This window comes from Phyllobates terribilis, unplaced genomic scaffold (assembly GCF_046119375.1).
Source record: "Phyllobates terribilis strain yellow unplaced genomic scaffold, ASM4611937v1 Scaffold_3__8_contigs__length_932513732, whole genome shotgun sequence".
In the NCBI taxonomy this organism is placed as follows: domain Eukaryota; kingdom Metazoa; phylum Chordata; class Amphibia; order Anura; family Dendrobatidae; genus Phyllobates; species Phyllobates terribilis.
In genome coordinates this window covers 572987946-573011590 of record NW_027362763.1, presented here as the reverse complement: position 1 = coordinate 573011590, position 23645 = coordinate 572987946, and positions in this window count along the sequence as shown.

Below are 23645 nucleotides of genomic sequence, written 5' to 3'. Positions count from 1 at the left end.
GGAGGCAGTTCACATCTAAGCAACAGCTCTGGGAGGGTATTCTGTCCTCATGCAAAACAATTGAAGCAGAAACCATCCAAAACCTGACAAATTCAATGGACGAGAGAGTTCAGAAGCTCCTTTCGAACAAGGGGTCCTATGTGAAAATGTAACATCACCTAGAATAAAGTTTTGAGTTGAAAACTTTTTGATTTCAGTTTCTAACAACCTGCTAATGCTTATAATTTCAAAAATGACAATTTTTTTGGTCTTTATTAAAATGAAAAGGTTGATCGAAAAGTTTGGGGGATCTAAGAGTGTGGCAACCCAGTAGTCATGATTACTTCGAATTCTGACAATATGAGGGTCATGCTGCAGGTAGTGCAGCAAGAAGGCACTTATGTGTCTTGCGCATCTCGGAGCCCCAAAATTATTTTCCGGGCTAGATGCAGCTAAAAATTATTTTTAATTTTAAATCTGGTGAAGCTTATTATAGATGGCCTAATAGGATCAGTGCTGCACACTGCTACAAAGCCCAAATTATTTTCCAGTCAAGATACAGATAAACATGATTAGTAATTTGAAAGCTTAAAACGGTTGGTAGGGTGATTTTAACCAATCATCAAGCTTTTACTCTCCCCAGGATGACACAGGGGTAGAAAAGTCGTTTCGGATCCATGATTTGTTCATCTTTATGAACGTGAGTCTGTCTACATTATCAGTGGAGAGCCGCGTGCGCTTATCTGTCAGCACACCACCAGCAGCGCTGAACACACGTTCAGACAGAACGCTGGCTGCGGGGCATGACAAGATCTCCAAGGCGTAAGTGGCTAGCTCCGGCCATTTATCCAGATTGGAAGCCCAAAAAGAGCAAGGGTCCAGTGACACAGTCGTGGCTTCAATGTTTACTTGGAGATACTCCTGTACCATCGTCTCTAGGCGTTGACTATGTGTCAGACTTCTTGTCTCCTGTGGCCTTGCAAAGGATGGGCTAAAAAAGTGGTGAAATGATTCCGCAAAATTGATGTTACCAGCAGATACTGTGGTTCTGTTACGGTTTGAGTGCTGAACACTTGACGGTCCCACGGTTGGCAAGTTGGAACTGTGAGATTCACTACGTGCACCACTGGTATTTTGTGGAAAAGCACATGTAAGATTCTGCAACAGTCTCTGCTGATACTCCTGCATGCGTGCATCCCTTTCTATGGCAGGAATAATTTCTGCAAATTTACTTTTGTACCGGGGATCTAACAGTGTGGCAACCCAGTAGTCAGGATTATTTCTAATTCTCACAATTCGAGGGTCATGTTGCAGGTAGTGCAGCAAGAAGGCACTCATGTGTGTTGCGCATCCAGGAGCACCAAGTCCCTGTTGTGTTGGTGGCGAGGTAACAATCATGCTTCCTTCCTCTGTCCTCTCCCCCCAACCTCGCACAACAGAAATGTGATCAAGGTCTCCCTCATCTGATGAGTCTTCCATCAGTTCGTCCTCCACTTCTTCCTGGGCTCCTGCACCTTCCTCACTAGTTTGGCTGCTACCATGCGCCCTGGTAAAATCATCTCCCCCACCCTCACATGCCTGCCGCCTTGGTGCTGCCGACCGTCTGGACCTTGCAGATGTTAGCCCTTCCGCATACAACTCCTCCTCCTCTACTTCCTCCACCTCCTCTTGTGCCACCACCTGACTCCGAATTCTGTTTAACATGTGCTCCAGCATGTAAATCACCGGAATAGTCATGCTGATAATGGCATCGTCAGCACTAAACATCTTCGTCGCCATTTCAAAACTGTGCAGAAGGGTGCATAGGTCCCTGATCTGAGACCACTCCTCCAGCGTGATTTGCCCCACCTCTGAATCTCATTGGCCCAGGCTATACGTCAGAACGTATTGCACCAGGGCTTGTCGGTGCTGCCACAGTCGCTGCAACATGTGCAGAGTTGAATTGCACCGGGTAGGCACATCGCATTTTAGCCGGTGAAGTGGCAGGCCCAACGACTTCTGTAGAGATGTAAGTCGCTGAGCTGCGGGATGCGAACGGCGGAAGTGAGCACACAGCGACCGTGCCCTCTGCAGAAGGCCATCTAGTCTGGGATAGTGGGCTAAAAATTGCTGGACAACCAGGTTCAACACGTGAGCCATACAAGGCACGTGTGTGACATTGCCCTGGCGAAGGGCCGCACCCAGGTTTGCAGCATTGTCGCACACGGCCTTCCCTGGTTTCAGGTCCAGTGGAGACAACCATTCATGAAATTGGTTCTCCAGAGCTGACCACAACTCCTCAGCTGTGTGACTCACATTTCCCAGACATTTCAATGTAAAAACCGCCTGATGACGTTGAGCCCTACTGCCAGCATAGTAAGGAGGTGTGCAGGATCCCTTCTGCGCAGTTAGAAAGCTTGTGGCATGACCAGACAGGCTTTGGGTGCAGGTGGAAGACCGAGAGGAGGTTGAGGAGGCAGAAGCAGTGGAGGAACTTTGACATAAAGAGGATTGACGCACAACTCGTGGGGACGGCAAGACTTGGACAGCAGCCCCTTGTCCTGCTGTCACCATAGTTACCCAGTGCCCAGTCAGCGACATGTAACGCCCCTGTCCATGCCTACTCGTCCAAGTGTCTGTGGTGAAATGCACCCTGTCACACACAGAGTTTCTCAAAGAAGCGGTGATGTTGTGTGCGACATGCTGGTGGAGCGCAGGCACACCTTTCTTTGAGAAGTAGTGCCGACTGGGCATCTGGTACTGGGGCACTGCGACGGACATAAGGTCTCGAAAATCCTCTGTGTCCACCAGGCGGAAAGGCAGCATTTCTGTAGCCAAGAGCTTGCAGATGGTGAAATTCAACCTCTTAGCTTTCTCATGGCTAGGAGGAAATGGTCTTTTACTTGTCCACATCTGAGGGACCGAGGGCTGGCTATTGTGCTTAGACGGGGTTGATAAGGGTGTCCCCGGCAAACTGCCGGTCTGTGAGGAAGATGCAGGCGGACATGTTAGGTTGCCTTGATCCAAAGGTGGTGCTATCGATGTCGGACAGCGCTCAAGACCAGCTGGTGTTACCACCTCCAAAGAAAATGATGACCTGCCAATCACGCTGGCTGTTGCGGGTAAAGAGGTGGCAGGTCTGCGCCCCAAAACAGGTGTGACTGCTGTCCCCCCAGTCACAGAGGATGAAGAGGCCGCGGATGCACAAGATATGGCAGACGGTGGTCGGCCCGGCCGGCTAGGCCGCATTGTAGCACACTGAGCTTCCCACTGCAACTTATGCTTCATGTCCATGTGCCGGTTCATGCATGAAGTACTCAAACTATGTATTTTTTGGCCTCTACTTAGCTTTTGCTGACAAATGTTACAGATAACACGAGTTGGGTCATCTTTATCGATCTGAAAAAATGCCCAGGCTATGCAAGGCTTAGCACCCATGCGACCTGAAGAGCCACCACGACTTGTGGTGAGAGGCAGAGTTGTGTTTGAGGATGCAGTTGTTGACGTGCTTCCAGTACTACGTCTCTGTCCAGGAAGGCGCAACCTGACCTCGTCGTCACTAGCATCTTCCTCCACCTCCTCTGCTGACCTCATCTCTTGGCTGACTGTGGGTTGACAGTAAGTGGGATCTCCGACCTCATCATCATCACCCTGTGCGTTATCACACCCGTCGTCCTCAGAGCCAACCTGTTCCTGCCCTGACAAAAAACTAAAGTTGTCGCTCCAATCAGGTATTTGAGTCTTATCATCATCTTCCTCATTGTCTCCACCAACAGGAGTTACAGTTTAGGAATGAGGGTCTACATTATGGTCAGAACCTTCTGCTTCTGGTCCTGGATCCGACTCATAAAGATTCTGGGCATCAGTGCAGATCATTTCCTCGTCTGGATTTACAGAAGCGCTGGAGTCGACCTCTGATTCCCAGGCTATAGTATGAGTAAACAGCTCTGCAGACTCAACCATCTGTTCTACCTCATACTCAGACGGGCAGCTGGAGCTTTGGGAGCTGTGAGGAAGCAAGTGCGATTTGGGTGACACCTTTGAGGACTGGAGTATTTGTGATGTTGAAGTTGATGTGGAGGAGAGCCCACTTAAAGGAGCACTTGATATCCGTTGAAGCACCTGCTGTTTTTGTGCCTCATCTGGAATTTGTAGCGATTGGCGTGGCCGTAAGAAAGGGATCTTATCACATTGTCCGCTAAAAGAAGTAGACATTTTAGTTTGGCTGGAAGATGGTCTTTCTTCTGCACCTACCCCACGGACACAACCTTTTTTCCCCTTCCCAACACGCCTATTCCCCTTTCCACCAGCAGCAGGCCTTTTTCCACTCATTTTGGTGGTTAACTAATTCACAACTCTGGAGTTGTTTGCACAAAAAAACAATGGATGGTAACCGAGCAGAGCTGAGTGGCCAAACTGTGGTATTAGGCCAAAACTATTGGCTGGGTTAGATGCAGAAAAAAATTATTTTTAATTTGCAACCTGATGGAGGTCAGTATAGATGGACTAATAGACCAAGTCCCACACACCGCTAGAAGCCCAAATATTTTTTCAGAGCTAGATGCAGAAAATTTTTTTATTCAATTTGCAACCTGATGGAGGTCAGTATAGATGGACTAATAGACCAAGTCCCACACACTGCTAGAAGCCCAAATATTTTTTCAGAGCTAGATGCAGAAAAAAATTATTTTTAATTTGCAACCTGATGGAGGTCAGTATAGATGGACTAATAGACCAAGTCCCACACACCGCTAGAAGCCCAAATATTTTTTCAGAGCTAGATGCAGAAAATTTTTTTATTCAATTTGCAACCTGATGGAGGTCAGTATAGATGGACTAATAGACCAAGTCCCACACACTGCTAGAAGCCCAAATATTTTTTCAGAGCTAGATGCAGAAAAAAATTATTTTTAATTTGCAACCTGATGGAGGTCAGTATAGATGGACTAATAGACCAAGTCCCACACACTGCTAGAAGCCCAAATATTTTTTCAGAGCTAGATGCAGAAAAAAATTATTTTTAATTTGCAACCTGATGGAGGTCAGTATAGATGGACTAATAGACCAAGTCCCACACACCGCTAGAAGCCCAAATATTTTTTCAGAGCTAGATGCAGAAAAAAATTATATTCAATTTGCAACCTGCTGGAGGTCAGTATAGAAGGACTAATAGAACAAGTCCCACACACTGCTAGAAGCCCAAATATTTTTTCAGAGCTAAATGAAGAAAAAAATTATTTTTAATTTGCAACCTGATGGAGGTCAGTATAGATGGACTAATAGACCAAGTCCCACACACTGCTAGAAGCCCAAATATTTTTTCAGAGCTAGATGCAGAAAAAAATTATTTTTAATTTGCAACCTGATGGAGGTCAGTATAGATGGACTAATAGAACAAGTCCCACACGCTGCTAGAAGCCCAAATATTTTTTCAGAGATAAATGAAGAAAAAAATTATTTTTAATTTGCAACCTGATGGAGGTCAGTATAGATGGACTAATAGACCAAGTCCCACACACTGCTAGAAGCCCAAATATTTTTTCAGAGCTAGATGCAGAAAAAAATTATATTCAGTTTGCAACCTGATGGAGGTCAGTATAGATGGACTAATAGAATGATGCTATGCCCAAAAGATTTTACTTCACTAGGTGCAGTAAAAAAATTGGTATTCTATACACAGGTGGTATATCTTGCAACACAGATAGGCTACTCCACTGACTAACACACTCTGCAATAGGCCAAAAAGGATTAGCTTTGCTAGATTCAGCCAAATGCTGTGAAAAAAACTTGCACAGCACTGGCACAGACCTGCCTGGCAAAAACTGATAGGAACTGATGTAACCTAGTCCTGAAAAGGACTCCAATTACAATTAGTCTTTACTCCCACAATCTATCTATTTAAGAGCACAGACCTGCCTGATAAAAGTCGTAGGAAATGCTGTAACCTAGTCCTTAAAAGGACTGCAATCACAACTATTCCCTACTCCCAAGCTATCTGTATATTTGTGCGAAAATTGGCTTGAAATTAACAAGGTATAGCGCACACAGCAACAGCGGTGCCGTCTAACACGCAGCTGCAGCAGTGAGAAAATGGTGGCGACGGGGAAAATGGCTTGGTCTTATAGGGCAAGGACATGTGACATACACTGCCAATCACACATGCCCTTGCTTGTGTGAAAAAAAGCACTTCGCTCCGTGTGTGCGCTGCTGATAGGCTGACAGATTGCACCTCCCCACTGCAAATGCGGGAAAGAGAAAAAAAAATGGAGATCTTCATTGTTCCTGCAGAGATCCATCCCCTGCCCCTCCCCCCGCCCCGCTGTACACTCAAACTGCGTATTAACATTAATTTTCATCATTACTGAGAAAAAATCCAGTTATGATTTTGGTGCACGAACAGTTATCGAACATAACCTCGAACAGCCGAATTTTTCTCAAATTGTTCGTGTTCGCCGACCGGCTCGAACACCGCCCAAAACAGCTCGAATTTGAGATTGGCGAACAGTTCGAGTAGAACAACGCTCATCTCTAGTCTCCACTTCACCCCTTTCCCTAGAGTCTGGGCTCCCTTTCCCTCTTCCCTTTGTGTTGCACTAACTCTTTCCCACACCTTGCGTGACATTATCGCCAGCTGAGCACATTTTGAAAAGGAAAAAAAAAACTGACACTTTGTTGTTTTTTTTCCCTGTGTGTATTTGGGCTTGGACTTTTTTTTTTTCCTTTCTCCCTTGGTATTGGTTCAGTTGCTGAGCTCCAGAGCGGTTCTGCTGTCTGTCTCTGGAGGTGAATGACCTCCGCTGTGAGGTTCAGCAACAGCATCAGCGGTTACAGGTCACCAATGTTGGGGTCTCTGCAGGTAGGCCTGTCCAGCCTGAGCCCAAGGTTGCCCTCCCAGACAGGTTTTCAGGAAGTAGGGACAAGTTTTTTGTATTTAAGGAGGCATACAAACTGTATTTTAAACTTCGTCCTTACTTCTCTGGAAATGAGGAGCAACGGGTTGGTATTGTGACCTCTCTATTGCAGGGAGATCCTCAGTCGTGGGCATTTTCCTTACTGCAGGACTCGGGAGTTTTTCGGGTCTCTGGTCCTCATCTATGATGACCCAGACAGAGTCGCCTTGGCTGAGTCTAGGCTACGTCGCCTTCAGCACGGGAATCGGTCAGTGGAGAAGTACAGTTCGGAATTCCATAGGTGGGCAACGGATTCCAAATGGAATGACTCAGCCCTTAGAAGTCAATTTTGTGACGGGCTTATGAAAGGTTGAAAGATGACTTGGCAGTATATGAAACCCCTCAGTCCTTGGAGGCTGCCATGTCGGTGGCCATACTTGATAGACCGACATAGACCTTTGGTATAGACGGGTGAGACCACCTTCACCGGGGCCTTCTTGTAGGAGTTGTGTACCTCTGCCGGGAGAGCGGTCTGGGATTGAACCAGTACTGGGGGAGGTGGAGGAACCCATGCAGTTAGGGGGTGTCTCTACATCATACTTCTCACCAGAAATTCGCAGGAAAAAAGGCGTATTTTTTTTGTGGGAAAAAGGGACAGTTTGTTGGGATCTGTCCTGCAATTCCTAAACAAAAAGAGACTCGATTAACTCTTGGTAGTCTGGAGTTGGATAACAAAGGGGTTAATTTGTTACCAACCTGCAGTTCCCACTTTGTCCTGTCAGCAGAGGTGGTGCTAGAGAGCAAAATCAAGAAAATTTCTATGTTTGTTGACAGTGGAGCCGGAGACAGCATGGTTGATGCTGAGCTTTTGAAGACTTATGGTCTTGCTTGGGTCATTAGGGGAGACACGGTGACACTAGACCAGCCTAGGAGGTCTCTACTCCTTCCTCTCCCTAGAGTCTGGACTCCCTTTCCCTCTTCCCTTTGTGTTGCACTACAGTGGGTACGGAAAATATTCAGACCCCTTTAAATTTTTCACTCTTTGTTTCAGCCATTTGATAAATTCTAAAAAGTTCATTTTTTTTCTCATTAATGTACACTCTGCACCCCATCTTGACTGAAAAAAACAGTAATGTAGAAATTTTTGCAAATGTATTAAAAAATAAAAACTGAAATATCACATGGTCATAAGTATTCAGACCCTTTGCTCAGCATTGAGTAGAAACACCCTTTTGAGCTAGTACAGCCATGAGTCTTCTTGGGAATGATGCAACAAGTTTTTCACACCTGGATTTGGGGATCCTCTGTCATTCTTCCTTGCAGATCCTCTCCAGTTCCCTCAGGTTGGATGGTGAATGTTGGTGGACAGCCATTTTCAGGTCTCTCCAAAGATGCTCAATTGGGTTTAGCTCAGGGCTCTGGCTGGGCCAGTCAAGAATGGTCACAGAGTTGTTCTGAAGCCACTCGTTTGTTATTTTAGCTGTGTGCTTAGGGTCATTGTCTTGTTGGAAGGTGAACCTTCGGCCAAGTCTGAGGTCCAGAGCACTCTGGAAGAGGTTTTCATCCAGGATATCTCTGTACTTGGCCGCATTCATGTTTCCTTCAATTGCAACCAGTCGTCCTGTCCCTGCAGCTGAAAAACACCCCCATAGCATGATGCTGCCACCACCATGTTTCACTGTTGGGATTGTATTGGGCAGGTGATGAGAAGTGCCTGGTTTTCTCCACACATACCGCTTAGAATTATAACCAAAAAGTTCTATCTTCGTCTCATCAGACCAGAGTATCTTATTTCTCATAGTCTGGGAGTCCTTCATGTGTTTTTGAGCAAACTCTATGCGGGCTTTCATATGTCTTGCACTGAGTACAGGCTTCCGTCAGGCCACTATGCCATAAAGGCCCGACTGGTGGAGGGCTGAAGTGATAGTTGACTTTGTGGAACTTTCTCCCATCTCCTTACTGCATCTCTGGAGCTCAGCTACAGTGATCTTGGGGTTCTTCTTTATCTCTCTTACCAAGGCTCTTGTCCCACAATTGCTCATGATCGCTCAGTTTGGCTGGATGGCCAAGGTCTAGGAAGAATTCTGGTGGTTCCAAACTTCTTCCATTAAAGGATTATGGAGACCACTGTGCTCTTAGGAACCTTGAGTAATGCAGAAATTCTTTTGTAACCTTGGCCAGATCTGTGCCTTGCCACAATTCTGTCTCTGAGCACCTTGGGCAGTTCCTTTGAGCTCATGATTCTCATTTGGTCTGACATGCACTGTGAGCTGTGAGGTCATCAGACGTGATCTGATATTACTGCCGTAATAATCGTGATATTTATTTGAGTGGGCCAAATATTATACTCCATTTAAAGTCTGCCAGTTGGGTGTTGTTTATCCTATTCACACATGGTCACTGACCAATACCACATCTATAAGGCCACTTCCTAAAACATGGTTATCAGACATGATCCCATATTACTGCGGTAATAATTGTGACATTTTTTGGAGTGTGCCAAATATTACACTTCATTTAAAGTCTGCCACTTTGGTGTTGTTCATCCTATTCACACTTGGTCACTGACCAATACCACATCTATAAGGCCACTTCCTAAAACCGTGGTCATAAGACGTGATCCCATAATACTTCCATAATAATAGTGACATTTTTTTGAGTGGGCCAAATATTACCCTCCATTTAAAGTCTGCCAGTTGTGTGTTGTTCATCCTATTCACACATGGTCCCTGACCAATACCACATCTATAAGGCCACTTCCTAAAACCGTGGTCATCAGACGTAATCCAATATTACTGCCGTAATAATCGTGACATTTTTTTGAGAGGGCCAAATATTACACTCAATTTAAAGTCTGCCACTTGGGTGTTGTTCATCCTATTCACAGTTGGTTGCTGACCAATACCACATCTACAAGGCCACTTCCTAAAACCGTGGTCGTCAGACGAGATCCCATATTACTGTGGTAATAATTGTGACAAATATTAAACTCCATTTAAAATGGGCAAGGCGTTCGGCAAGGGACGGGGAAGTGGACGTGATGGTGATGGTGCACACAGAGGCCGAGGCCGTGGGCAAGATAAAACTGTGCCTGCTGAGGGAGCACAACAAACACCCACATCAGATCGAATTACCTTCCTGTCCCAAATACTAGGGGGCCATGGAACACCACTCTTGAAGCCACTCTTGAGCAATGTGAAAAGGTTGTTGGTTGGATAGCAGATAATGCTTCCAGTCAGTTTGCCACCACCACCACCCTGTTTTCCACACAGTCAAGTCTCAGTAGCCGTGAGTCTGGACCACATATTCCTCACCCTGATCCTCCTTCCTCCCACCATGCCGAGTGCTCAGAAACAAGTGATCCCACACTTGGACACTCCGAAGAACTGTTCACTTTTCCATTTATAGATTCGGGCCTCTCGCCCGGCCTGCTTCAAGTGGGGCAAGAGGACATCGCATGTAGTGATGCCCAAATATTTGACCAACCACAGACACATGAATGCGATGGTGGGAAACTGTTGCAAGAGGTGGATGATGATGAGACACAATTGCCACCAAGTCAGGAGGAGGGCCAGGGTGCATACGTGGAAGACGAGGTTGTGGATGATGAAGTCACTGACCCAACCTAGCAAGGTGACAAGCATAGCGAGAACAGCAGCACAGAGGGGGGAGGCATAGCACCACAACAGGCTGGAACAAGCAGTGGGGTGGCCACAGACACAAGGAAGGCAACTGTTCTCCGGAACACCAACATGAGGGAAGTTGCCAGTCCAACTGTTAGGTCTTACAGAGTCTGGCTCTTTTTTAAAGACTGTCCAGATAACCCCAAGAAGGCAATTTGCAACCTCTGCCATGCCAGAATCAGCAGGGGCAGCAAAACTACCAGCCTGTCCACCACCAGCAAGCTCTGGCACATGACAGCAAAGCACCCGACTAGTTGGGCCGAATGCCAAAGTCCAGAGACAGTGTCTGCGGGTGACACCACTGCCTGATCTGCTGTTGCACGCCAATCCTCTGTCCATGGCGCAGGCAAAGATGCTTCCCTCCCTGCACCTGTCCTTGCACACTTGAAACCATCACCGTTCAGTTGTCCCTACCCCAGTCCTTTGAACGCATGTGCAAATACGTAGCCAAAGCCCCACAGGCCACGCTACTAAGCTCACACATTTCTCAAATGCTTGCACTTGCACAATGTTGCCTTTTAGGCTGCGTGCCCACTATGCGTTTTTCAAGCGTTTTTGCCACGGAATCTCTGCAGCGAAAACGCTTAAAAAACGCTTGGTAATACATGCCCCATGGTCCCCAATGATAATCCGCATGTGCTGTGCACATGCTGCGGAAATTTCCGCTGCGGATTATCATTGCGGAAAAATACGCAGCATGTCCATTAATTTTGTGGACACGCAGTGTAATTGCTGCCATTGACTTGCATTGAAACGCATAATATCCGTATGAGCACATGTGCACAAGTGGATATTATGCGATTCAATGTGCGGATGGTACCCGAGTCTGGCGAAGAGGAGACTCTCATCCAGATTCGGGTACCATAGAACCTGTTAAAAAAAGTCGCGTGACCTGTCACATGACTAAATGACGTCTTGGCAGGTCCTTTCACACCACCGCAACCCATACAACAGACTGGACGTAGCGGAGAAAACACCGGGGGCCATCGGAAGGTAAGTATAATCTTTATTTTTTACCATTCTGATTCTTTTTTTTTAACTGTTACTTGGTTACACTATATAAATCCATGCCGGTTGCATGGATTTATAAAGTGTGACCAAGTTGTCAAGCACTTTTCCAAGTGATGCTAAAATCGCTTGGAAAAGCACTTGATAACCCGCATGCAGAAATGCATGCAAAAGCCCTTGACAAACGATTCTACCTGCTAGGAAAAAGGCATGTAAAATTCGCATGCATTTTTCCAGGGAGAAGCGGAAAAAATATGCAGCATTTCAGCATCGTGGGCACTTAGCTTTAGGCTCGTGGAGACGGAATCTTTCTGCAACCTGATGACGGCGGCCGTACCTCGGTACTCGGTCCTCAGCCGCCACTATTTCTCCTGGTGTGCCATCCTCGCATTACACAAGCACGTGTCCCAGAACATTACCCGTGACCTCAACAACACAGTTACTGGAAAGGTCCACCTAACCACGGACACATGGACAAGTGCTTGTGGCCAGGGATGGTATATCTCGCTGACAGTGTGACACCCCAGGGGTCTGGTTGCCACAGTGATAGAGATATTATGTCTGAGAGCAGGTGGGAGGTCCTTTGGTCAGGGATCCTGTGCATGCCACACCTCCTGCCCAGTCTTGGGAGGGGAAGAACTTCCCCTGTATAAACCCGGGGCTGAGGCAGGGAGAGTCAGACAAGGAGAGTGGAGAAGAGAAGCAGCATAGGAAACAGCAGAGTTACAAGGAGTCAGGGGCTGGCAGCTACAGAGCTCGCCCTGACTAAGAAGATTCTTTACCGGACCCGGAGTCCGAGGCTGTGGGGACTAACTCCTACCCAGCAGCAGAATCCGTCGGGCAGGGGATTTCAGGTCCTCTGGCCCAGAAGCCCGAAGGCACGGTCACACGCGTGGGACCAGCACCGCCATCGTGGAGCGGAAGCCATTAGAAGGCCCCGAGTCACCGGCCATACGGGTGAGCACCACACGGTACACTCAGGGACGTGGGCTACTTACATCAGCTTCTAGCAAGGTAGCCAGAAGAGTACAGTCAGTTTGGGAGGCCTACAACTACGCCTGGCCAGGGGAGATCCCATCTGCTCAAAGACTGACCAGGCCCCGTTTGCTAGCAAGTACTCCGGGAGGGTCTGTCGTTGTTACCAGTAAAGACCCTGAACTACACCGTACCGTCTCTGAGTGGTTCCTGCTACCCCCATCATCCACGTCGGCTGCCCTGAGGCCATACCCCTCCCGTTGGGGGTTATACTATCACGCTGCACAATCCTACCACCGGCCTCAGCGGTCTGCCCTGCAGCAGCAGCTTCCTGGCTGCACTCAACGGGTGGCGTAGTCATCAACTATTTACTACTAATAGACTGCCGTCTAGTTTGACTCCCTGGGCACGGACCGGGTCACCGCCACGAGATTACAACCCTCCACGGATCCGGCTCCGGGTAAGCTCCCGCGTGCGCACCGCAGCGCGACACAGGCCCAGGGGCGCGTCAACTTTGGCGTAGTCGGCAGGATTTCGTGCCCGCAACCACCGGGTACTGCGTGCCTGAAAAGCAAAGACTGTTCAAACTTACCAGTGGTGGAGGTTTCCCGCCATCCGGCGCCATCTTCGACCTTCTTCCCGCCATCCGTGGAGTTTTCCCGCCATTGGACGCCATCTTGAGGACGCCGCGCGGGAAGAAGAGGGGCGTGGACTCCGAAAGCGCGCGAGAACTGAAGCCCCGCCTCACGTCCGGACGTTGCGTAAGGTCCTGGAAGGAGCCCAGCAGACGCCGACGTCACCGGAGCGCGACGGAAGGTCCTCAACCCTGACGATCCACTGCGGAGCCGCGGCCTACGGAACAGGATCATCGCAAGGTAGGCCACGGTCCACTAGGGGGGAGGAAGATGTCGGATACGGAGGAGAGCTTCACTGCCTCAACCCCCGCCAGCGCCACCGCTGCTGCAGTTATGCCCTTCACCATGCCCTATATCCCGGGAGCAGCTTGGCTACCCCAGTACTCAGGGGAGTCACATACCCTGCATGACTTTAGAGAAAAGCTGGATAGCCTCTTCCAGGTGTACCCCCTCACAGAAGAGCAAAAAGTGAGCATCCTGGTGGCCCAACTAACCGGGGCAGCCAAAAGGGAAGTAAAATCCTGGCCACCTGGGAGGAAGACTGTCGCAGGGATACTAACCCGGCTGAGGGACACCTTTGATACCCGCACCTCAGCCGAGATTAAGCTTAGATTCTACGGGTGCAAGCAGCGAGCGCATGAGAGTATAAGGGACTATGCACTAAACCTACAAGAGGCCCTGAGGGCCATTAAGCAGACCGACCCTGATGGGGTGGGAAACGAGGACAGGCTGTTGACTGAACAATTTATAGAGGGTTTATATTGCAATGCCCACCGAACCCAGTTGCGGGCAATGGCCTTACAGGATCCCCATCTGGACTTTGCACAGTTCAAGGACAGAGCCATCCGGGTGCTCCGAGAACCGGCACCAGGTGGCGTTGTGACCCACAGACGCCCCACTACCACTTACTACCAGGAGGCGGCGCCCTTGTCAGCAGGGCCTGTGGGAGCTGATGCGCAGGCTCTGGACAATGACCCGGCTCCAGACCTACACCATCAGGTCCAAGAGCTAGCTAAGAGCGTTGCTGCGCTAACCCGAACTGTGCAGTCTTTACAGGTTTCCACCCCAGGGAAGATCCAGCTGGCATCCGGACCGGAGGACATCCCATGGCGTCGACCAAGGAGGACCCCACCGGCCAGAGGAAGACCCAGTGACCGATACAGTGAGGACGGACGACCCATCTGCCGCCGCTGCAATCAACCCGGACATATGGCAAGGTACTGTTCTTTAAACGGGCACAACCTGGGGTAGAGGGCCAACCCCCAGGAAAAAGATCACCAGGCCCATCGAACTGGCGCGACAGATATGTGGGAGGACGTCCAGTCTTGCCTGTGGTACTGGATGGCATTCCCATGAGTGCCCTACTGGACACCGGGTCACAGGTCACCACCATCCCGTACGTGCTCTTCAAGCAGTACTGGAATGACTCGGATATTACCCGCTACCCCGACGACGACTTGAGTATCATCGCCAGCAATGGTCAGCCCGTGCCACAGATCGGATTTAAAGAGGTGACCATCAAAATTGGTAGAGTCGAACTGGCCGCACAGGGACTGATCATTGTAGATATTGATAAACATGAGAGTCACCCAAAAATAACTCTAGGAACTAATGTAATTGAAAATTGTCTTGCAGAGGTGATTTTCCTTTTACAGCAGGTTGCCAAGAATGCCAGCTCCGGCGAGCAGCGGGTGCTCCAGAAAGAGATCCGGGCACTGATGCAACGGCAACAAGTGGAACTCTCCGGCGGTGAGATTGGTAGCGTAAGAATGTGTGACCCTTTTCCTATTGCCATGCCCCCAAAAAGTGAAATGATGATTTGGTGCCGGGCAGCTATTGGTCTGAGAGGTAGAGATTACCAGGCAATGGTAGAACCAGTTTACTCAGACAGTAGGCCCACCATTTTGACAGCACGGGGGGTGGTCAATGTACGCCATGGGAGGGTGCCCATTCGCATAATAAATATCGGGGAGAGGGAAGTGTACCTGCCCCGGTATGCCACGCTAGCCAAATTATATACCACTAATCAAAGTTCTATACAATCTGTGGAACCCTTGCCTCCATCTCACCCGGAGGAAGGTAACGGCTCTAAGAAAGACATGGAGGACTGGTGTCAGCAACTACATTTGGGTACTGACTCCACTCCCTCACATCAGAAACAAGGAGTCTATCGGGTGGTTCAAGAGTATGAGAGAGTGTTTAGTAAACACCCGTTAGACTTCGGGCGAGTCAAGGGGGTAGAACATCGCATCCCCACGGGAGATCATCCTCCCATAAAAGAGAGGTATCGACCCGTACCCCCTGCACATTACCAACACGCCAAGGGGATGCTTAGAGATATGAAGGAGGCTGGGGTAATCCGGGATAGTTGTAGCCCCTGGGCAGCCCCATTAGTTTTAGTCAAAAAGAAAGACAACACCATGAGGATGTGTGTAGATTACCGGAAAATCAACCGTATCACACACAAGGATGCGTACCCCTTACCAAGGATAGAGGAGTCATTGGCTGCTTTAAGATCTGCTAACTTCTTCTCTACCTTGGATCTCACTAGCGGGTACTGGCAGGTTCCTGTAGCAGAGGCGGACCGGGAGAAGACCGCATTCACCACCCCGATGGGACTTAGCGAGTTCACCTGCATGCCGTTCGGACTCTGCAACGCACCAGGAACCTTCCAACGCCTAATGGAGTATTGTCTGGGCCACAGAAACTTCGAGACGGTCCTGTTGTACCTGGACGATGTCATCGTATATTCCAAGACGTATGAGGACCACCTGAAACACCTGGCGGAAGTGTTCGAGGCTCTGGCGAGTTACGGCCTAAAGGTGAAACCCTCCAAGTGTCACCTCCTGAAACCAAAGGTGCAGTACCTGGGACACGTGGTGAGCGCTGACGGAGTGGCTCCCGACCCCGATAAGATCACCGCAATTAAGGGATGGCCAAGCCCCTCCAGCGTAAAAGAAGTGCGGCAGTTCCTCGGGTTGGTAGGCTACTACCGAAGGTTTATTCCCGGTTTCACCAAAAAGGCAGCACCTATGCAGGACCTCCTGATAGGCCAGTCCCGGAAGGCCAAGAACCAGAAGCCGCCCTTCAAATGGGAAGAGCTGGAAGAAGAGTCCTTCCGCCAGCTGAAGATGGCCCTCACGGGGGACGAAATCCTGGCGTACCCGGATTATAGCCAGCCCTTTATCCTCTACACCGACGCCAGTAACATCGGGCTAGGAGCCGTACTGTCCCAGATCCAGCAGGGGAAGGAACGAGTAATCGCCTACGCCAGCCGAAAACTGCGACCCACCGAAAGGAACCCCGAGAATTACAGCTCATTTAAGTTAGAGTTCCTGGCCGTAGTATGGGCAATCACTGAGCGCTTTAAGCATTACCTCGCTTCTTCCCGGTTCACCGTGTACACGGATAACAACCCGCTGACACACCTGGACACGGCAAGACTCGGTGCCCTGGAGCAGAGGTGGATGGCCCGTCTGTCCAACTACGAGTTCACAATTAAATACCGGGCAGGACGCTCCAATACCAACGCGGACGCCCTGTCCAGGATGCCCAACCTGCCGGACGGAGGAGAAGATCCGGAGGGACTGGAAGAAGTTGAACTCCCTGCGTTCCACCGTCATGGGACTATTCAGTATTCCCACCGGGTAAGGAGTAAGCAGGCTGCTACGTTGAACCCCTTACCCCACTACAACTGGGCGGAAACGCAAGACAGCGACCCTGCCGTCCGACTGGTGAAGGAGATGCTGACTCGGCCGGAGGCTCGCCTTGAACCAGACGCTCCGGAGGAAGCCAAACCACTATGGGCAGAGAAGAGTCGACTGTTCCTTTACAAAGGGAAGTTGTGCCGCAGAATGGTTAACTCCCGGACGCATGAATTACTCTGGCAAGTAGTGGTGCCACGAAGAGACGCAGCCATGGTGATGGAGGCATACCACGACGGAGCTGGACACTTTGGGTGGAAAAAGCTGGAGTTCCTGCTGCGCGAGCGGTTCCACTGGGTAGGCATGAGGGGAACCATCGAGAAGTGGTGCAGAGATTGTGGCCCGTGCAACCTGAGAAGGAAGGACCGAGCCAGCCAGAAGACTCCCCTGCAGTCCATCGTCACCCGGCAACCGTTGGAACTGGTAGCCTTGGATCATGTAAAACTGACCCCAAGCAGAAGTGGCTACGTCTACGCGTTAACCATCGTGGATCATTACTCCCGGTTCTTGGTTGTCGTCCCCGTCAAGGACTTAACGGCTCAAACAGCAGCTAGAGCCTTCCAGCAGCACTTCTGCCGTCCACACGGGTACCCGGACCAAGTGCTGACGGACCAGGGACCTGCCTTTGAAGCGGAGGTCTTTCAGGAATTCTGCAATCTGTATGGCTGCCGGAAGATAAGGACGACACCCTACCATCCGCAGACTAATGGACTTTGTGAAAAAATGAACCAGGTGGTAATGGATCTTCTAAAAACGTTGCCCCTGGAAGAACGCAGTCTGTGGCCTGAAAAGTTGCCCGATCTGGTGGACCTATACAACCACATCCCGGTAGGTTCCACCAACTGTACCCCGGCTTACCTAATGAGGGCAAGACCTGGTAAGTTACCTGTTGACCTGGAAATGGGAGTCCTGACCCCCGAGGACACTTCACCAGAAGCAGACTGGGACACAGAGAGGCAGCAGCAGTACCGGAGAGTACAGGAGAGCGTGGAGCGAAGTCTCTGTCAGGCTAGGGAAAGACAAGAGAAAACTTACAACCAGTATGCTCCCGCTGTTCCCCTGGTACCCGGAGAGCAGGTCTTGAAGAGGAAGAGACGGCTCCACAAGTTGGACGACCAGTGGGAGAAGGACCCGTACACCGTACTGCCCTCAAGCCACGAGAACCCGAAGGTCTGTACCATCAGTAAAGACGGAGGGGAAACCACAGCCATTGTATCCCGGGACCACCTGAAGAAGTGTCCCGAACAACTGAGGAACCCTGAAGAGGAACAAGAAGACCATCGACCCGTGGAAGAAAGGGAAGATATGGTTAGTACCGTGCTCGGGGACTTTCCTCAGTCTTGGACTCAAGTCAATGGTGCAGTTGTGGTACCCGTACTCACCTTCCTCCAACCATCATCCCAAGAACCTACGGAGCAACGGGTAGAGCTGGAAGAACAGCCGGTCCAGGAGGCAGAAGACTCCACACAAGCAGAACAGGAGAATCAACCCTCTGCTTATAGTGAGCCTGCCGTACCCCTAGTGAGACAAAGAGCCGGTAGACAGCTGCCCAGTTTACCCTTGACAGCTCCTACACCCTGTAGTTCAGGGCCAGACAGTCAGCTCCGTAGGTCCACTCGGGCCACTAAAGGCCAGTTACCCGCACGCTGGAGAATTTAAAGTGTATAAATTGTTTTATTTATGTTTTTCTGTGTCTTGTTGCTTGTGTATAATTTTGTGTTTCTAGTTATTTTTAGGAAACCTTGGTGGATTTACCGGGAATCCTTGTATATAGTTGGAGCGTAACCCAGGATGGACTAGAGACTGTTAAGGACTCGGGGTAGGACAGACCCCTACCTGGTTACGTCTCCCTGTGTTGGTGAAATGGACACCTTTGCTTTTCTTCAAAGACTGCATCCGGTTGCGGACACGCCGTAACCATCTTATGTGTTTTTCTTATAGTATTGTTATTGTTATACTTTGTTATGTTTTTCTAAATGTGTTTAGTCCCGGAGTACTAAATTTCACTAGGGGGGAATGTGACACCCCAGGGGTCTGGTTGCCACAGTGATAGAGATACTATGTCTGAGAGCAGGTGGGAGGTCCTTTGGTCAGGGATCCTGTGCATGCCACACCTCCTGCCCAGTCTTGGGAGGGGAAGAACTTCCCCTGTATAAACCCGGGGCTGAGGCAGGGAGAGTCAGACAAGGAGAGTGGAGAAGAGAAGCAGCATAGGAAACAGCAGAGTTACAAGGAGTCAGGGGCTGGCAGCTACAGAGCTCGCCCTGACTAAGAAGATTCTTTACCGGACCCGGAGTCCGAGGCTGTGGGGACTAACTCCTACCCAGCAGCAGAATCCGTCGGGCAGGGGATTTCAGGTCCTCTGGCCCAGAAGCCCGAAGGCACGGTCACACGCGTGGGACCAGCACCGCCATCGTGGAGCGGAAGCCATTAGAAGGCCCCGAGTCACCGGCCATACGGGTGAGCACCACACGGTACACTCAGGGACGTGGGCTACTTACATCAGCTTCTAGCAAGGTAGCCAGAAGAGTACAGTCAGTTTGGGAGGCCTACAACTACGCCTGGCCAGGGGAGATCCCATCTGCTCAAAGACTGACCAGGCCCCGTTTGCTAGCAAGTACTCCGGGAGGGTCTGTCGTTGTTACCAGTAAAGACCCTGAACTACACCGTACCGTCTCTGAGTGGTTCCTGCTACCCCCATCATCCACGTCGGCTGCCCTGAGGCCATACCCCTCCCGTTGGGGGTTATACTATCACGCTGCACAATCCTACCACCGGCCTCAGCGGTCTGCCCTGCAGCAGCAGCTTCCTGGCTGCACTCAACGGGTGGCGTAGTCATCAACTATTTACTACTAATAGACTGCCGTCTAGTTTGACTCCCTGGGCACGGACCGGGTCACCGCCACGAGATTACAACCCTCCACGGATCCGGCTCCGGGTAAGCTCCCACGTGCGCACCGCAGCGCGACACAGGCCCAGGGGCGCGTCAACAGCACATTAGGTTAATATAGTGGAAGCTGGGACTGAGTCTGACCCTGGGACGGAACATGTCCTCCCGACGCAGAGGATTGCGGGCCCTGGGTCAATCAGGGTTTCCCCCACATTCTACATCCCCTGCACCTCCTCCATCTCCGAAATGACCACATCAGTCGGAAGCTCGAAGCACTGCAGCACTGCCTTGGCCAAATGGCAACAGACACTGCTGAAGCTAATATGCTTAGGTGACAAGCCGCACACCACTGCAGAGTTGTTGACAGCTGTAAAAGAGCAGGCAGATATGTGGCTGTCAACACTGCACCTACAGCCAGGCATGGTCGTGTGTGACAATGGACAGAACCTGGTGGCAACTCTGAGGCTAGGCGAGCTCGCAAATGTATCATGCCTGGCTCATGTGCTCAACCTAGTGGTTCCGCGGTTTCTCAAAACATATTCAGATTGCCCTGAGCTGATTATAAAATTACGCCGCGTGTGTGCCCATTTTTGAAAGCCACTAAGAGCTTCTGTCGCCCTCAGGGTGCTTCAGCAGCGTTTGCAGCTTCCAGCTTACCGACTGATATGCAATGTCACCACTCAACGTTGCAGATGTTGAGAAGGATTTGTGAGCAGCAGAGGGCAGTTGTTGAGTACCAGCTTCAACACGCCTGTTGTTATTCAGGTCTGCCTCCACACATAAGAACTGGTGAAGATTGGGCATGGATGTCAGACATCTGTGCCATCCTCCAAAACTTTGAGGATTCCACCAAGATGGTGAGCGGTGATGACGCCATAATTGGCGTTGCCATGCTACTTCTCTGTCTACTGAGACGATTGCTGCTCACAATTAAAGAGTAGGAATTTCAGGAGGACCACAACGAGATGAAACAAAGAACTATACAGGGTGATGCTACACAGCTAAACCTCATCTCATCTGAATGCAGATTGGGTGATAATGAGGAGGAGGAACAGGAGCTGGCTTCCTGCGCTACAGACGGCTCTACCCACACAAGTCATACCTTCTGTTCAGCGTGGATGGCCTGAGGAGAGGGAGAACAAGAAGGAAGACCAGGAGGAGGATGAGGAGGAGAGCATGGACAGTTGTCATCTTGGTCAGGACAGGGAAGACTTGACTGTCTGCAGTCTGGCACACATGGCTGACTTTATGTTCCTCTGCCTTTCCCGTGACCCTCCCGTTGCACACATTTTGTCAGACAGTAATTACTGGTTGATCACACTTCTAGACCAATTCTACAGGGAGAACTTTTTAGCTCTCCTTCCCCTGGCGGAGACGTCTAGTAAAATGTTGCAGTACAAGAAGGCCCTTGTTAAGGAATTATTAAAAAATTCCCATCTGAAAACGCATGAATTGGCTCTCTACGCCTTGGAGGTCCTAGCCTGTCCTGCCGCTAGCGTTTTGTCAGAGCGGGTTTTTAGTGCCGCCGGAGGCATTATAACTGATAGGCTCATCCACCTGTCAACTGAAAATGCTGACAGGCTGACTGGTATAAAAATGAACAAGGGCTCGATTGAGCCAGACTTCTCAACATCACAGAATGATAGCAGTGGAACATAAAGTCAAATCCAGTGGCTTTTTTGGGGGGGGGTATATTCTCATTCACCTCTCCACACCTAGACATGGATATACACTTTCTGATTTTGTCTATTTTCTGTTGTCCTCCTCTTTTTCCTTCTCCTCATCCTCCACCACCATGTCACCAGGGTGACTGTAATGCAACACCCACATAATATTTTTTAAGGGTGTTTATGATGCGCATAGGATACTTTTTTAGAGGCCAACCTCTAACATTCTGTATGTTATACAGTATGTTCATGCATAAATGTTTTTCAGCCCATGCACTTAGTGCATGGACATTACTAGTGATGAGCGAACATGCTCGCCACTGCTTGGTACTCACCCGAGCATCACTGTGCTCGACAAGCTCGGCGTTCGGCGAGTATTTCCGGGTTGCTCGGACGGGAACTTGAGTCCCTACCTGCATGTTTGGTGCTTTTTAGAGAGCCAATGAACATGTAGGGATTGCCTGCACTGTAATGCCGTAGCCATGTTGGTTGTGGGCATTACAGTGATTGGCTGGCCGCACAGCATCATCAGGTGTATATAAGACCGGATGCTGCCATGCTTGTCACAGTCTACTCCGGAAACAGGCAGAGTAGGGAGAGCTGCTGCTGCGTCAGGGAGAGATTTGCTTGTTCATAGTTAGTATAGGTATTCCACAACATATATCTATATCCATCTGAACTAACAGTCCTTCTGAGGACTAATCCAGCTGTGTGTGTATGTGGCAGACTGCAGTGGATGATACAGCACAAGAGGGTCCATTGAACGTCCAGTTAGTCTAGGTATTCCACAACATATATTATATATATATATATATACACACAGTATATACATATGTATATATATATATATATATATATATATATATATATATATATATATATATATATATATATATATATATATATATATAAATATCAGAGCTAGGCAGGCAGGCAGTGTATGTGGCAGACTGCAGTCTATAATACAACACGGACCATTGAACATCATGTCTGCTGCTGCTGTGATAATTATAGATAGTCCTAGACATAGCCACAGATATCAGGGGCCAGGGCAATTTTTTTTATCTTAATCCTGGTTATTTGCTTAAAAAGCAATCCAGAGTACACAATTTTTCTGCTCACTGCAGAATAAAACCAGATCTTTTCCATATTACAACTATAAAAATCCAGAAATTTGAACTGAACGTGGAAAATATTGGCCTCCTTTTCCATTCTGTTGCAGTGTGTCAGTGAAGCTATTCACACTAGGTCTCCGTGTAAAATAAGATTAGTAAATTACAGGCCTACAATTTAAAGCCGTGGTTCTCTGCCAGACATATCATATATAACTGCGTTCCAAAATTAGCCATTTCTCGTGAACGTGGAAAATATTGTCCTGCATTTAAAATGGGCAAGGTGCATGGCAAGGGACGGGGAATTGGAAGTGATGGTGATGCTGAATACAGAGGTCGAGGCCGTGGCTGTGGGCAAGGTGAAATTGTGCCACAACAAACACCCACATCTTGTCGCTCGACCTTCCTATCCCAATTACTAGGGGACTGCAGAGCACCACTATTGAACACAGAGTAGTGTAAAAAGGTTATTGGTTGGATAGCAAATAATGCTTCCAGTCACTTGACCACCACCACCTCCACCCTGTCTTCCACACAGTCAAGTCTCAGTAGCCATGAGTCTGGACTGCATATTCCACACCCTGATCCTCCTTCCTCCTTCCTCCCACCATGCCGAGTGCCCAGAGACAACTGATCCCACACTTGGACACTCAGAAGAGCTGTTCACTTTTCCATTTGTAGATTCGGGCCTCTCGCCCGGCCAGCTTCAAGTGTGTCATGAGTAGAATGCGTGTAGCCATGCCCAAATATTGGAGCAGCCACGGTCACACAAAGGCGACGGTGGTAAAATGCAATTACTGTCGCAAGAGGTGGATGATGATGATGAGACACAATTGCCAGAAAGTCAGGAGGAGGACCAGGGTGCAGAAGTGGAAGATGAGGTGGTGGATGATATAGTAACTGATCCAACCTGGCGGGGGACACACAGAACGAGGACAGCATCTCACAAGGGAAAGGAGGCGTAGCACCACAACAGGCAGGAAGAAACAGTCTGGTGGCCACAGACACAAGGCGGGAAAGCATACCTCGTAATGCCAACACGACGGAAGTTGCCAGTACAACTGTTAGGTCTTCCCGAGTCTGGTTATTTTTAAAGACTCTTCTGATAACCCCAAAATGGCCA